We start from the raw sequence: 13,854 nt of genomic DNA on the forward strand, positions 1-13,854 counted from the left end.
GTTCAGATATTTGGCAAACAACTCCTCCCCATCTTCAACTGTGGCATAAGCGGAGTCAAGCACATGCAGAAAGGCAGCAGGCAGAACGTTGGGTCCAAAACTTTTCACCAGGTCTGCAGCTGGAGGGAGTAAACTTTCCAGTATGCGCCTCGTGATGTGTACCGGTGCTAGACTTGGATCTGCATTCAAAAGTTCAATTTGTGACCTCCAGGACTCGTAATTTACTTCATGCTGTGGTTTTGGAAGTTTTCCTGAGAAGGTGCGTAGTCGGAATGAAGACATGGGCTGAAAGTTAACATCGTCTCTGCGCACAATGTGTTCAACTACCACCCGTTGGACCTCAGGAGGATTCAGTTCATTGCCAGAGAGTGAGATTCTTGGTCCAACGTCCCTCGTTGGGGTTGGTCGAGGTCGAGGTCGAGGTCCTTGCTGTGCAACCGAGGAACGACTTCCATGTAATAAGGGAAAAGTAACTGACTGCGGTTGATCAGTCTCCATAGCTGTTCCAAGCACCTCAACAGTGTCCTCTTCCTCCTCCTCCTCCTCATCATCTTCATCATACTGATCTTCCTCTCCACCACCAGTGGCTGCTATCCCCAAATGTGAACTTATTTGGTCAAACATTCCTTTCAGAACGCTATCGAATGACTGGCCACTCTGTCGGGAGATACGTTTCAACTCTTGCAGGTAATCAGGAAACGGGGTGGCCTCCACTGTGGCTGCGGCGGCACACTCACTCCTGAGTAACTTAATAACAAAATTGGCAGATTGAGCTGGAAAAGTATAAGGCAGTTTCGGTTCTAGCTCTGCTAAAGCTGCTGCATTAATAAATTCAACGGTCAGGTTTTTGTAAAATGGACTCTCATGTTCAGTAACGGTAAACGACTGTTTAATTTCACCGTAACTACGTAAATGATCAATGATTTCATCATCTGCTTCGGTGTTTGTCACACCACTAATAATGACAGAATTAGCTACATTGATACCAGTTTTCTTAAAGAAATCCATGGTCCCACTTGATTACTATTGTTCTATATATAAAAAAATGGTAATTACACAATGACACAAGTACAGACATTCACAATATCAGGCTCCTGGCTGGCTCGCCAAACATGTAACAAATATGGGCTAGGCAAATAACTGCGGATGCTACCTGGCAACAGAAGATGGATCGTCACGGAGCCTGGGTTGTGAATGAGTACACCGGAGTCATAAATTTTAGCTTGAGTGTGTGTATTCAGTAATTAACAAAACAACAAACTAAACATAAACAAACAAACAATATAAACAAAACAAACAACATAAACAAAGTACCTTCAATGACACATACAAAACATAATTCTACTTAAAGTTCAGTTCAATGGCAGATTAATGCACTGCCAGCGAATGGAAAAGAAAACAGGAAAAGAAGAGGAAAAAAACAACAACCCCGACGCAATGTGTTCCACGGCCGAGACAGAGTCAGGTGAGATGTCAGTTAATTACGGGTTGAGCAATAGATAATCCAGATAGGAAAAAGTTCAGTCACGATGGATGTGTGGTTCGCTTATCCTACCACATATATGTCCAAGTTCTCTTAGCTCGCCATCTCGATCGGAGTCCTTGAGTTGGGACAGTCGAGAATTCAAGAGTCCATAATTGGAGAATGGAAATTAGTTGATCCAGAAAAAAAACCTGACCTAAGAAGGCCAAAAATACAAATTAAAAATTCCATTCAAAAAGAAAGTAACCGTAACAAATACTAAAGTAAGTCAATATATGCATAACCATACCCGCTTAATGCAAGGCATTTCAGTAAATAAATACATCTACAAAATGCATCTACAATAATTGTATTATACTTACATAGAAGTATAATAAAGTAAAATAATTAAATCTCATGTTCCATGATATTTCATCATAACTTGAATTTCATAGTGAACTAATCTAAATGTAATCATTTTCAAAATCAAAACATATACTCAAAATTAACATTCAAAATAATAATACAAAGTGCACCTTCAAATTCCAATAAACAAAAATATTAATCTCCAAATTACCCAAAACACTAAAGCAGAGTTTGATATGAAAAAAAATGAAAAGTATTGCGCAATATCAAAAAGGAAAATACGTAGCTACGTTAAAATCAATAGGCTTCAATGACCACCAATACATGTAGCCATTTCAGCAGTAGTCACAACAGTGACAAAACACGCTCAACACAGCAATAATGCTCTAAACTAGCAACCTTGCTAACTTATTAAATCAATGCATTCATAATATAACAGGTCAAATGTTTACCTTTGAAATCGGAATGACTAACGCGGGTCTCCAGGCGTGACCCGACGTCTAAACAGAGCTAAATCAGACAGAGGCTCTGATTAGAAAACGGTAGCAACTATAGTCAAAATAATACTTCAGTGAGCAATCATACGGCTGAACTGAACATATTACAGTCAATTAACGGATGGCAAAAGACTCACCGAGTATTCAGAGCTTGAATCGCCAAGGTTAAAGCACTTTGTAGGTTTGATTGGGGACGCCAAACAGACCATACCACAGCCACAGTGGAGACAGAGAGAGGAAGTGAACTCCGTAACCCGTAACTTTAAGGAAGTTGGAAGTTCGCGGGAGCCGCAGGAAGTGGGCCCGCCAAAATAAAAGTCTTAACTAAATACGGGTTACAATAGCATTACAATAATCTAGCCTTGATGTCATGAACCCATGGACTAATTGTTCTGCATTTGTCAACGAGAGCATATGACACTTTATATATATTTTTAAGATGTAAACATGCGATTTTACAGATACTAGACACGTGACTTTCAAATGAAAGATCGGTATCAAAGAGCACACACAGGTTCCTAACCGATGACGAAGACTTGACAGAGCAGCCATCAAGTGTTAGACAGTATTCTAGATTATTATGTGAGGAAGTTTTTTGTCCAATAATTAGAATCTCTGTTTTTTCAGAATTTAGTAGTAGGAAATTACTAGTCATCCAATTTTTTATATCAGCTATGCATTCCGTTAGTTTTGTGAATTGATAAGTTTCATCAGGGCGTGAAGAAATATAGAGCTGAGTATCATCAGCATAACAGTGAACAGACCCTAACTAATTCCATGCTTCCTAATGATATATCCTAACGGTAGCATGTACAGAGTGAACAACAGTGGTCCTAGTACTGAGACTTGTTTGTAGCGGTGGACTTGTTACTGCTACAAACTGATAACAGTCAGATAAGTATGATTCAAACCATGCTAATGCAATTCCCCTAATGCCAACATAATTTTCGAGTCTATTTAAAAGAATGTTGTGGTCAATAGTATGAAATGCAGCACTAAGATCGAGTAACACTAATGGTGAGATACAACCACGATCGGATGATAAGAGCAAATCATTTGTAACTCTAATGAGAGCTGTCTCAGTACTATGGTACAGTCTAAATCCTGACTGCAAATCCTCGCAGATATCATTTCTTTCTAAAAAGGAACATAGTTGTGAGGATACCGCCTTTTCTAGTATCTTTGACAGAAAGAGTAGATTCAAGATCGGCCTGACTAACTCTGTACGATCAAGTTGCGTTTTTTTAACAAGTGATTTAATCATAGCCAGCTTAAACGTTTTTGGTACGTATCCTAATGACAAAGATGAATTGATGATAGTCAGAAGAGGATCTATGACCTCTGGAAGCATCTCTTTCAGTAGCTTAGTCGGTATAGGGTCTAACATACATTTGTCGGTTTAGATGATTTAACAAGTTTAACGGATTCTTCCTCTCCTATAGCAATGAATGAATCAAATTTTTCCTCAGGGAGACTACAATGCTCTCCCTGATGCGATACTGTAGTAGACGGTTGCATAGTTATAATTTTCTCCCTGATATTATCAATCTTATAAGTAAAGAAGTTCATAAAGTCATTACTGCTGTGCTACTTGGAAACTTCTGGGCTTGAAGCTTTATTTTTCGTTAGTTTAGCCACTGTTTCAAATAAATACCTAGGGTTTTGTTTATTTTCTTCTAATAGGGTTGAAAAATAAGCAGATCTAGCAGTTTTTAAGGCCTCTCTTTATGCAATCAAACTCTCTTTCCATGAAATGCGAAATACCTCTAGTTTTGTACTCCACTTTTCTGGCTGCTCTCTTAAGGGCCCAAAGCTTAAGGACCCAAAGCTCATGACCATTGGTGAGAGTAGGAACATAGATTGACCGGTAAATCGGTCAATTCTTCACCACGACAGACTTAAATACTCTAAAGATTCTTAGACGGATTAAGAATCTTGCTGAAACAGTTAACTTGTTGAAAATCATGCTGTGCATGCTTCATGTTATTTATTGTGATGTAACTTATCAGTGAATTGATGCATTTATTCATCAATATTAATTTGGCTTTTCAAGAATTTTACTAATGAAAGCCATTTATTATGTGTACCTACTGCTTACAATCTACACTCACCTAAAGGATTATTAGGAACACCATACTAATACTGTGTTTGACCCCCTTTCGCCTTCAGAACTGCCTTTATTCTACGTGGCATTGATTCAACAAGGTGCTGAAAGCATTCTTTAGAAATGTTGGCCCATATTGATAGGATAGCATCTTGCAGTTGATGGAGATTTGTGGGATGCACATCCAGGGCACGAAGCTCCCGTTCCACCACATCCCAAAGATGCTCTATTGGGTTGAGATCTGGTGACTGTGGGGGCCATTTTAGTACAGTGAACTCATTGTCAACCAATTTGAAATGATTCGAGCTTTGTGACATGGTGCATTATCCTGCTGGAAGTAGCCATCAGAGGATGGGTACATGGTGGTCATAAAGGGATGGACAGGGTCAGAAACAATGCTCAGGTAGGCCGTGGCATTTAAACGATGCCCAAATGGCACTAAGGGGCCTAAAGTGTGCCAAGAAAACATCCCCCACACCATTACACCACCACCACCAGCCTGCACAGTGGTAACAAGGCATGATGGATCCATGTTCTCATTCTGTTTATGCCAAATTCTGACTCTACCATCTGAATGTCTCAAGAGAAATCGAGACTCATCAGACCAGGCAACATTTTTCCAGTCTTCAACTGTCCAATTTTGGTGAGCTCGTGCAAATTGTAGCCTCTTTTTCCTATTTGTAGTGGAGATGAGTGGTACCCGGTGGGGTCTTCTGCTGTTGTAGCCCATCAAGGTTGTGCGTGATGTGGCTTCACAAATGCTTTGCTGCATACCCCGGATGTAACGAGTGGTTATTTCAGTCAAAGTTGCTCTTCTATCAGCTTGAATCAGTCGGGCATTTTCGCCCACAGGACTGCCGCATACTGGATGTTTTTCCCTTTTCACATCATTCTTTGTAAACCCTAGAAATGGTTGTGCGTGAAAATCCCAGTAACTGAGCAGATTGTGAAATACTCAGACCGGCCCGTCTGGCACCAAACAACCATGCCACGCTCAAAATTGCTTAAATCACCTTTCTTTCCCATTCTGACATTCAGTTCGGAGTTCAGGAGATTGTCTTGACCAGGACCACACCCCTAAATGCATTGAAGCAACTGCCATGTGATTGGTTGATTAGATAATTGCATTAATGAGAAATTGAACAGGTGTTCCTAATAATCCTTTAGGTGATGTTCCTATATCTGAAACAATCTTTATTGCACCTGTACGAAGACGAATTGTGCTCAAATAAAGTAGTAATTAAATCTGAAGCTGTGCTTGTCATCGCATTAACAAGTTTTTAATAAAGATCCAAATTGTTTATGCGCAGTTAGTTAGTCATGAAACAAAGCGTAATGTCAGAAAAATCTTTAATACCACATCATTCTCGTCATAACGACAGACAGGGTTTAGATTAAGCCAGGATTAGGCCTTAGTTTAATTAGGACATTTAAGTGGCTTTTATAAACGTGCCTTAGAAAGCAAAACCCATTACTGGTGTGAATCTTAAAACAAAACAATGGCTGAGTAATATTTTAAGATATGTCAGTGCAAGTTACTTTCAGTTAAAACGGCTCAAACATGCATTTTAGTCTGGGACTATAGGCTTACACCTTATCTGTGAAACCAGGGGAATGTCTTCCTGCTTGTCGTTTTGCCATGTTGAGTCTGATTGATGATTTCTGCAATACAGACAATACAGACTCAGATCTGGGATTAGCTTTAACCAGAGGTTTTGTTACAATGTCGTCCAGCAGAGTTGAAATGAACAGGCCACATTTGATGGTAATGTACCTTAATAACCAGTGAGAAATCTAGTCACATCATTATGATAAAATATTAATAGTTATTATTCATTGTTTTATGTTTTATTCATAGTTTATATTTTGATGACCTCTTTTTAGAGCTTAAACAAAACTGCAGTGACACGGTTGTAAAGTTAAAGGAGAAATAGCCTTGTTTTTGTTTCACCTCTAGGTGGCAGCATTCTCTAACATTGCTGTCATTCTCATCAAGTGACTACTGAATTAGTTCTCTTACGAGAGGTTCTCTCGTATTGCGTAAGCTAGCTTACGCTGCGGGAAAGTCTCCTTTCACGAGATACTGAAGCCAAAAATTATCCTAATTTTTTAAAACTTGTCAACGCAGTGCGGCAGCCTGCAGACCTAGGGCAAGCGAGTCGCGTGCCCATTGGCTGCTCTGCGGCAACTGCAGCAGCCTATGGCTGAGCCTTGCGCGTGACGTCACGTCCAATGAGCGCGCTTGGCGCGCTTAGTGCGTCACAGCCCGTGATTAGGGGTGTGGCTTAGCGTATATAAGCAAGGAACAGAGGCTGCTTCGCTGGTTTCTGTCTCTTCAGCGAAGCTCTTCGCATCGCTGATCTCCGAGGAAGCCGCCTTCGAATCCAGCGACCAGCACGCCGAGGATCTCAGCCTGAGGACGCCGGCCGCTCGCCGCCTTCAGCCTTCCCTGCCTGCTGCGCCATCCGGCATATATATCCTTTTCTGCTCTGTGTTTGTGTGTTTGTGTGTCCGCCGCGACACACTTGCATCTAAAAGAGCGCGAGGCGTTGTTTCAAATGCCTCGCACATCCTGTGGCTCGTCAGAGCCTCGCTCAGCGACGGAGACCGCCACGTGCTGTGCGCTCTCTGCCTGGGTTTTGACCACGCTGTTCGCGCTCTCTCCGAGGGCGGCTGCGAACAGTGTGAGGAGTTACCGATGTCGACCCTACGGGCTCGACTCGCTAACTTTGAAGGAACTCCACCTTCTCCGGCCGCTTCTTCCGGGCCACGAAAGAAGAAACGTCGCTCTCAAAGGCCGCCGGAACTGGACGCTACAGCTGAGCGCTCGCCGGAACCTCTCCCGCGAGCCTCGCTCTCTCCTTCCCCCCCACCCTTCACCGACGCGCAGCGGCCGGCCGCTGCCCGCACTGCCGTCGCCCTGGGGGACGATGCAGATGATGCCGCTGACAGCTGCTCTCTGCTCGCGTCCGACAGCGAGGATTGGTCGGGCTCTCACCGCTCCGCCCCCTCGACTCTGGAGTCTTCTCGAACCCGCGCTAGTGTTGACGCAGAGCTTCTCCGCCTCCTCACTTTAGCGGTCGAGAGAATGGGACTGGATTGGTCCCCACCTAAGGAGCCGGAGCCCAATCGCCTTGACGGGTTTTTTCTGCCTAGCCGCCGCCCTGCGCCTGCCTCTAGGTCAGCACCCTTCCTGCCTGAGCTCCACGCCGAGCTCTCTAAGTCCTGGAACGCTCCGTTCTCCACCAGACTCCGCCCGCCAGTCTCCTCGGCTCTCTCCCAGGTGGACGGAGCCGCCGAGAACGGCTATAACGGCATCCCCGCCGTTGAGGATGCTGTGGCAACGCACCTTTGCCCGCCGTCTGCTAGATGGCGCTCAAAGTCTGCCCTGCCGTCTAAAGCCTGCAGGACCACCTCAGCTCTCGCCGGCCGCGCTTTCGCCGCCTCCGGCCAGGCTGCTTCCGCCCTGCACTCAATGGCTATCCTTCAGATCCTTCAGGCCGACCTCCTCCGTGAACTGGACGAGAAGGGCTCGGATCAGTCTGCCTTTACCGATCTGCGCAGCGCTACGGATCTCGCGCTGCGCGCTACCAAGACCGCTGCTCAAGCCATCGGCAGATCCATGGCCGCGCTCACCGTCATCGACAGACATCTATGGTTGACGCTCGCGGACATGAGTGAGTCAGAGCGCGCTGTGTTTCTGAACGCACCACTCTCGCCCACCGGCCTCTTTGGCCCTGCGGTCAGCGGAATTGTGGATCGGTTCTCTGAAGTGCAGAAGGCGTCGCAGGCGATGGACCTCTTCCTGCCCCGCCGTTCGAGCTCAGCCACAGGCCGCCCTCAAACGCAGCCTCCTGTGCGCAGCTCTAACCAGCGCTCTTCCAGGCCCCCCAGCGCTTCGCAGCGACGCCAGGGCAATCGCCCCAGGTCGCGCTCGACCAGCCGTCACAGACCGCCGCCCCCACGGGGCCCGCGGCCCAAGATCGCGTTGAAGCCCGAGCCCGCGAAGTCCTCCTAGCATCCGCAAGGAGGAAAAGATGGTTGAGTCCCGCTACGGCCGGACCGCCATCAAAACGCACAGCTCTGTCAGTCCCCTATGTTCAGGCTACTGCAGCAGCACACACCGCAGCCAACGAGCCAGTATTAACACTCGCTCGCCTGCACACAAACGCCGTTTTCACGGCGACCCAGATAAATCTCAAAAAGAGTATAAGTGCTTTAAGTGTAGAAAATGTGCCCACACCCATGTGCTCACTGCCTCACACAAGTACAATCCCCATGGTAACGCGCCCAGAGCGCTCTCTCATAAAGCGGCCTCACACCGCTCGAGTACTAAATGTAGTAAATGTGCCCACACTTCCGTGCTCACAACTACTCGCTGCTCGCTCTGTCACTCAGTTACCTCAAATTGCCACGGCTCAAGCCGCAGGGGTATTAAGTGTAGAAAAAGTGCCCACTCCCGTGTGCTCACTGCCTCACACAGGCCAGGTTCCCATGGCAACGCGTCCAGAGCGCTATCTCTCAAAGCGGAAACTTTCCGCTCGAGTATCAAGTGTAGGGAATGTGCCCACAGCCCTGTGCTCACACCTGCCCACTGCTCGCCCTGCCAGACAGGTTGCAAACCTCATAAAGCCCCCAAACACTGGCCGTGTCATAAGTGCAAATCCCGCGCCAGCTCACGAGCACGCGCGCCCACTTTCAGACACCATAATCCCCACGCCGCTCTCGCGCCTGGGTTGTTTGACAGCAGTTCACGCTCCATCGTCCGAGATCGAGCTACTAAAGTCTGCACAGTCGGCCAGCCCTGTTCTTCTGCCCTCGTGTCCGAGCATCGGCGGCGCGCGCGCCGCCCCGTCTTCTCTGATACAGGTTCCCCATCCCGCGCAACGCGGCGATCTGAACCCAGAGACCATTCGACCCCTAGCCATGCATGCAAAAGCATGGGAGGCTATTCAGGGCGCGTCAGAATGGGTGCTCAACACCATAAGACACGGTTATTCGCTCCAATTTGCTCGTCGCCCTCCGCGCTTTCTAGCGCAGACGGAAACGAAAGTGAGTTTGGAAACAGCACATCTGCTTCAAGCAGAGATATCAAAGCTGCTGCGAAAAGGGGCCATAGAACAGGTGCATCCTTCCCTGAGCGAGTCAGGCTTTTACAGCCGTTACTTCCTCGTTCCCAAGAAGGACGGAGCATTAAGACCTATTTTAGATCTGAGACATCTGAACAAGGCTCTCATGAGACGGCCGTTCAGGATGATTACAACCAGACAGATCCTCGCGCAAATTCGCCCAGGAGACTGGTTTATCTCTCTCGATCTGAAAGACGCTTATTTCCAGATCCAGATAACTCCCCGTCACAGGCCATTTTTGAGATTCGCCTTCGACGGTCGAGCTTATCAATACACAGTCCTGCCGTTCGGCCTGTCTTTAGCACCCCGTACATTTACGAAATGCATGGACACGGCTCTCGCTCCCCTGAGGAGTCAGGGAATGCGAATTCTGAACTACTTGGACGATTGGCTCGTTCTAGCGCAGTCAGAGACAGAGCTTGTGTCTCACAGAACAGCGCTACTCGACCACCTGGAGGGTCTAGGCCTGGCGGTCAACTGGACCAAGAGCTCGCTCTCGCCCCGGCAGTCGATTTCCTTTCTCGGAATAGATCTGGACTCGGTGGCGATGACGGCCAGATTGTCGGAGCAGCGCGCGCGCCGCATCCAGCGCCTCGCTGCATCCTTCAAAGAAGGCGACCGGGTTCCCCTGAAGGCATTTCAGCGCATTCTGGGGCATATGGCCTCAGCTGCAGCAGTGCTTCAGCTGGGTTTACTGCGCATGCGCCCGCTTCAACGCTGGCTGAGAACGCGCGTATCCCATCGAGCCTGGGCGACCGGCGGCTCGCTAATCAGAGTGACTCAGGTCTGTGTCTCAGCCCTGCAGCCCTGGCTAGCAGCCGAATGGTATCACACGGGAGTGAATATGGGAGTGGTTTCACACCGGAAAGTTGTCTCAACAGACGCGTCCAACCTAGGTTGGGGAGCGCTCTTCGAAGGCAGACCGGTCTTTGGCCACTGGTCAGACCAGGAGAATCTCCTACACATAAACTGTCTAGAGATGCTCGCGGTCGAGAAAGCGCTCATGCACTTCCTCCCTTTCCTCCATGGTCACCATGTTCTAGTCCGCACGGACAACACTTCAGTAGTGGCCTATGTGAACCGCCAGGGCGGTGTCAGATCAAAGCAACTCTGCGCCCTGACGGAACGCCTCCTCGTATGGGCTCAGCACTCTCTGCGCTCTCTGAGAGCATCGCATGTGCCTGGCCATCTGAACGAGGGTCCCGACAGACTGTCCAGGGACAACGTTCCCCCTGGGGAGTGGTCTCTACACCCCCAAACAGTCCAGTCGCTGTGGCGCCGCTTTGGCAGAGCGAAAGTCGACCTCTTTGCGTCAAAAGACAACGCACACTGCCCAGCGTTCTTTTCGAAGAGCGAGGACGCGCTGGCCCAGTCTTGGCCCAGCGGCCCGCTATATGCGTTTCCACCAGTCTCTCTGCTGCCTCAGGTCATCGACAGAGTCAGGAAAGCGCGCCACACAGTGCTCCTCATAGCCCCGTTCTGGGAGAACCAAGCCTGGTTCCCGGAACTCATACAATTGGCAGACTCAGCCCCTTGGCCGATTCCGGTGCGGAGAGACCTTCTCTCTCAAGCCCGCGGCTCGATTTGGCATCCCCACCCAGAGCACTGGTCTCTGCATGCGTGGAGCCTCAACAATTACATGCTGACCTACCAGAAGGGGTGATGAACACGATCATACAATCTAGAGCCCCCTCCACGAGGCGGCTCTACACGTCTAAATGGTCTGTGTTTAACAAATGGTGCACTACCAAAGGGCTCAATCCACAGACATGTGGGGTCTCGCAAGTATTGTGCTTCCTTCAAGAGCTACTGGACGCGGGCAGGTCCCCCTCCACGCTCAAAGTTTATGTCGCGGCCATTTCAGCGCTCTCTGTTTCAGAGCCGGGCCGCGCATTAGGAAGGAACGAGTTTGTCATCCGCTTCCTTAGAGGAGCGAGGAGGATGAACCCCCCGCGACCCCCTTCGGTTCCTATGTGGGATCTTTCACTGGTCTTAGACGCACTGAAAGCACATCCCTTTGAACCCTTAGAAACTGTGGATATGAAATACCTCACGCTCAAAACCGTTTTTCTGATAGCACTGTCTTCAGTAAAACGTGTGGGAGACCTTCACGCGTTATCCACTAACGCTGCGTGCCTCGAGTTCGGACCCAATGACTCTAAAGTTATTCTCAGACCGAGGCATGGGTACGTCCCAAAAATTTTGGGCACTCCCTTCAGAGCGCAGGTCATTTCCCTTTCAGCCCTGCCGAATACTGGATGCGAGGCAGATAGTCACCTCCTCTGCCCAGTTAGGGCGCTGAGAAGCTATATTTCGCGCTCCGCCGCCTTCAGGCGTTCAGAGCAGCTTTTTGTTTCGTTTGGTGGGCGCACCAAGGGTCTCGCCGCCTCGAAACACACCCTGTCCAGATGGATAGTCGATGCTATCGCAGCTGCTTACGCATCTAAAAACCTGCAGTGCCCCTTGGGCATTCGGGCACACTCCACCAGAGGCATGGCCTCATCGTGGGCGTGGTCCAGTGGGATTCCCATTCATGACATTTGTGCAGCGGCAGGCTGGGCCTCCCCCTCCACATTTGTTAGGTTTTACAACCTGGAAGTCCCCGCTTTGCAGGCCAAAGTGCTATCAGTCTAAGTCTCGCGTAAGCCAGCCCACTGTCTGTGCGCGGGCTACGCTGCTGATTTAGCTCTACTGGTTGAGCTACACTATATGGAAGTGTTAGTTGGACCGGCTGTGCCGCTCCCTGCCCCATATTATGTGCTTATGTACTGTGGTATCTTGGCCGCCCAGCTCCGCTTCGCGTCCCCTGGGCTCCCCATGGGAATTCATTCAGGATGCTGGGCGCGCGCACGGCGTTGACAAAGGTGTTCCCGCAGCGTAAGCTAGCTTACGCAATACGAGAGAACCTCTCGTAAGAGAACGTACTCGGTTACTAACGTAACCTCTGTTCTCTCTAGAGAGGGAACGAGTATTGCGTAACCCGCCGTGCTCTCGCCACGAGCTCATTTTCGCTTCATGCGACAGAAACCAGCGAAGCAGCCTCTGTTCCTTGCTTATATACGCTAAGCCACACCCCTAATCACGGGCTGTGACGCACTAAGCGCGCCAAGCGCGCTCATTGGACGTGACGTCACGCGCAAGGCTCAGCCATAGGCTGCTGCAGTTGCCGCAGAGCAGCCAATGGGCACGCGACTCGCTTGCCCTAGGTCTGCAGGCTGCCGCACTGCGTTGACAAGTTTTAAAAAATTAGGATAATTTTTGGCTTCAGTATCTCGTGAAAGGAGACTTTCCCGCAGCGTAAGCTAGCTTACGCAATACTCGTTCCCTCTCTAGAGAGAACAGAGGTTACGTTAGTAACCGAGTACGTTTTGTGCATAGAATCATCATAATACATTAAAGTTAAATAGTCTCTCTCTTTTCTCTTTAATTCTTCTCCTATTAAACTAAGTCACAGCAATGAGGCTCTTAACCTCTTTTTTTTTTTATATAGGATGACTCTTCTCCTGAGCAGTGCAGAGTGATGTTTGACCCGACACTCACCGATACAACACTATCAACTTTGAGGAGGATTTCAGGATACAAGAATCACACAGCCTTGAAGGCCAACACAGAAACAGATATTGTTTTTCTTACAGACTTACTAAATCAACTGCATTTAATTCATTTTTTACCAGAAAGATAAGAGTTTAAATATGAAAATTAACAAACGTTTTATTCATCTTGATTTCTCACACAACTTGTGTGCTTTTTCTGGGTGAGTTGAAGTGAACTGCAGTGCTAATAGAGTCTCACGAACAGTCGAGCACGGAAGACCAACGGCCAAGATCAGTATTTTCGTTAAATAGGCTAATACATAAAATTTTGGTTTGTTTTTTCACCAAACCATATATCGTATACCGCCAGTTCCCTTTCGAGAGTACTCTCGTGTTGCGTAAGCCTTAGCTTACGCTACGGGAAAACCCCTTTTCTCGAGAAGATTGAAGCCAAAAATTATCGTTTAATTTTTCTTTCATTTAAAACGCACTTGCTGCAGCAAGCAGACCTAAGCGAGACGGTTTGCGCGCTTATTGGCTGCTCTGTGGCAACTGCTGCAAACTATGGAGAGGCAGCTGTGACGTACGAACCAATGAGGGCACTTCGCTCGCGCCCTTCGTGCATCACAGCCCGAACAGCACTTCAGCGGGACGAGCTACTGCACTGCAGGACTGAGGAAGCCGGCTTCGGACACTCTCCCTACGCCGCCTTCAGCCGTCGTCTCCCGCTGCGCCATCCGGTGCGCATGTATCCTTTTAAGCT

At 48.1% G+C, this 13,854-nt stretch overlaps 1 long non-coding RNA gene across 1 annotated transcript; it reads right to left on the reverse strand.

Annotated features, from left to right (window-relative positions):
* Window positions 1-969: 969 nt before the first annotated feature.
* On the reverse strand, window positions 970-2,586 carry LOC311292183. Its single transcript, XR_014627680.1, has 3 exons — window positions 2,463-2,586; window positions 2,281-2,338; window positions 970-1,679 (listed from the first exon to the last, which is right to left on the reverse strand). It is a non-coding gene; the product is annotated as an uncharacterized lncRNA (long non-coding RNA).
* Window positions 2,587-13,854: the final 11,268 nt, after the last annotated feature.

Source organism: Rutilus rutilus (assembly GCF_951802725.1).
Source record: "Rutilus rutilus genome assembly, chromosome: 6".
Lineage (NCBI taxonomy): Eukaryota > Metazoa > Chordata > Actinopteri > Cypriniformes > Leuciscidae > Rutilus > Rutilus rutilus.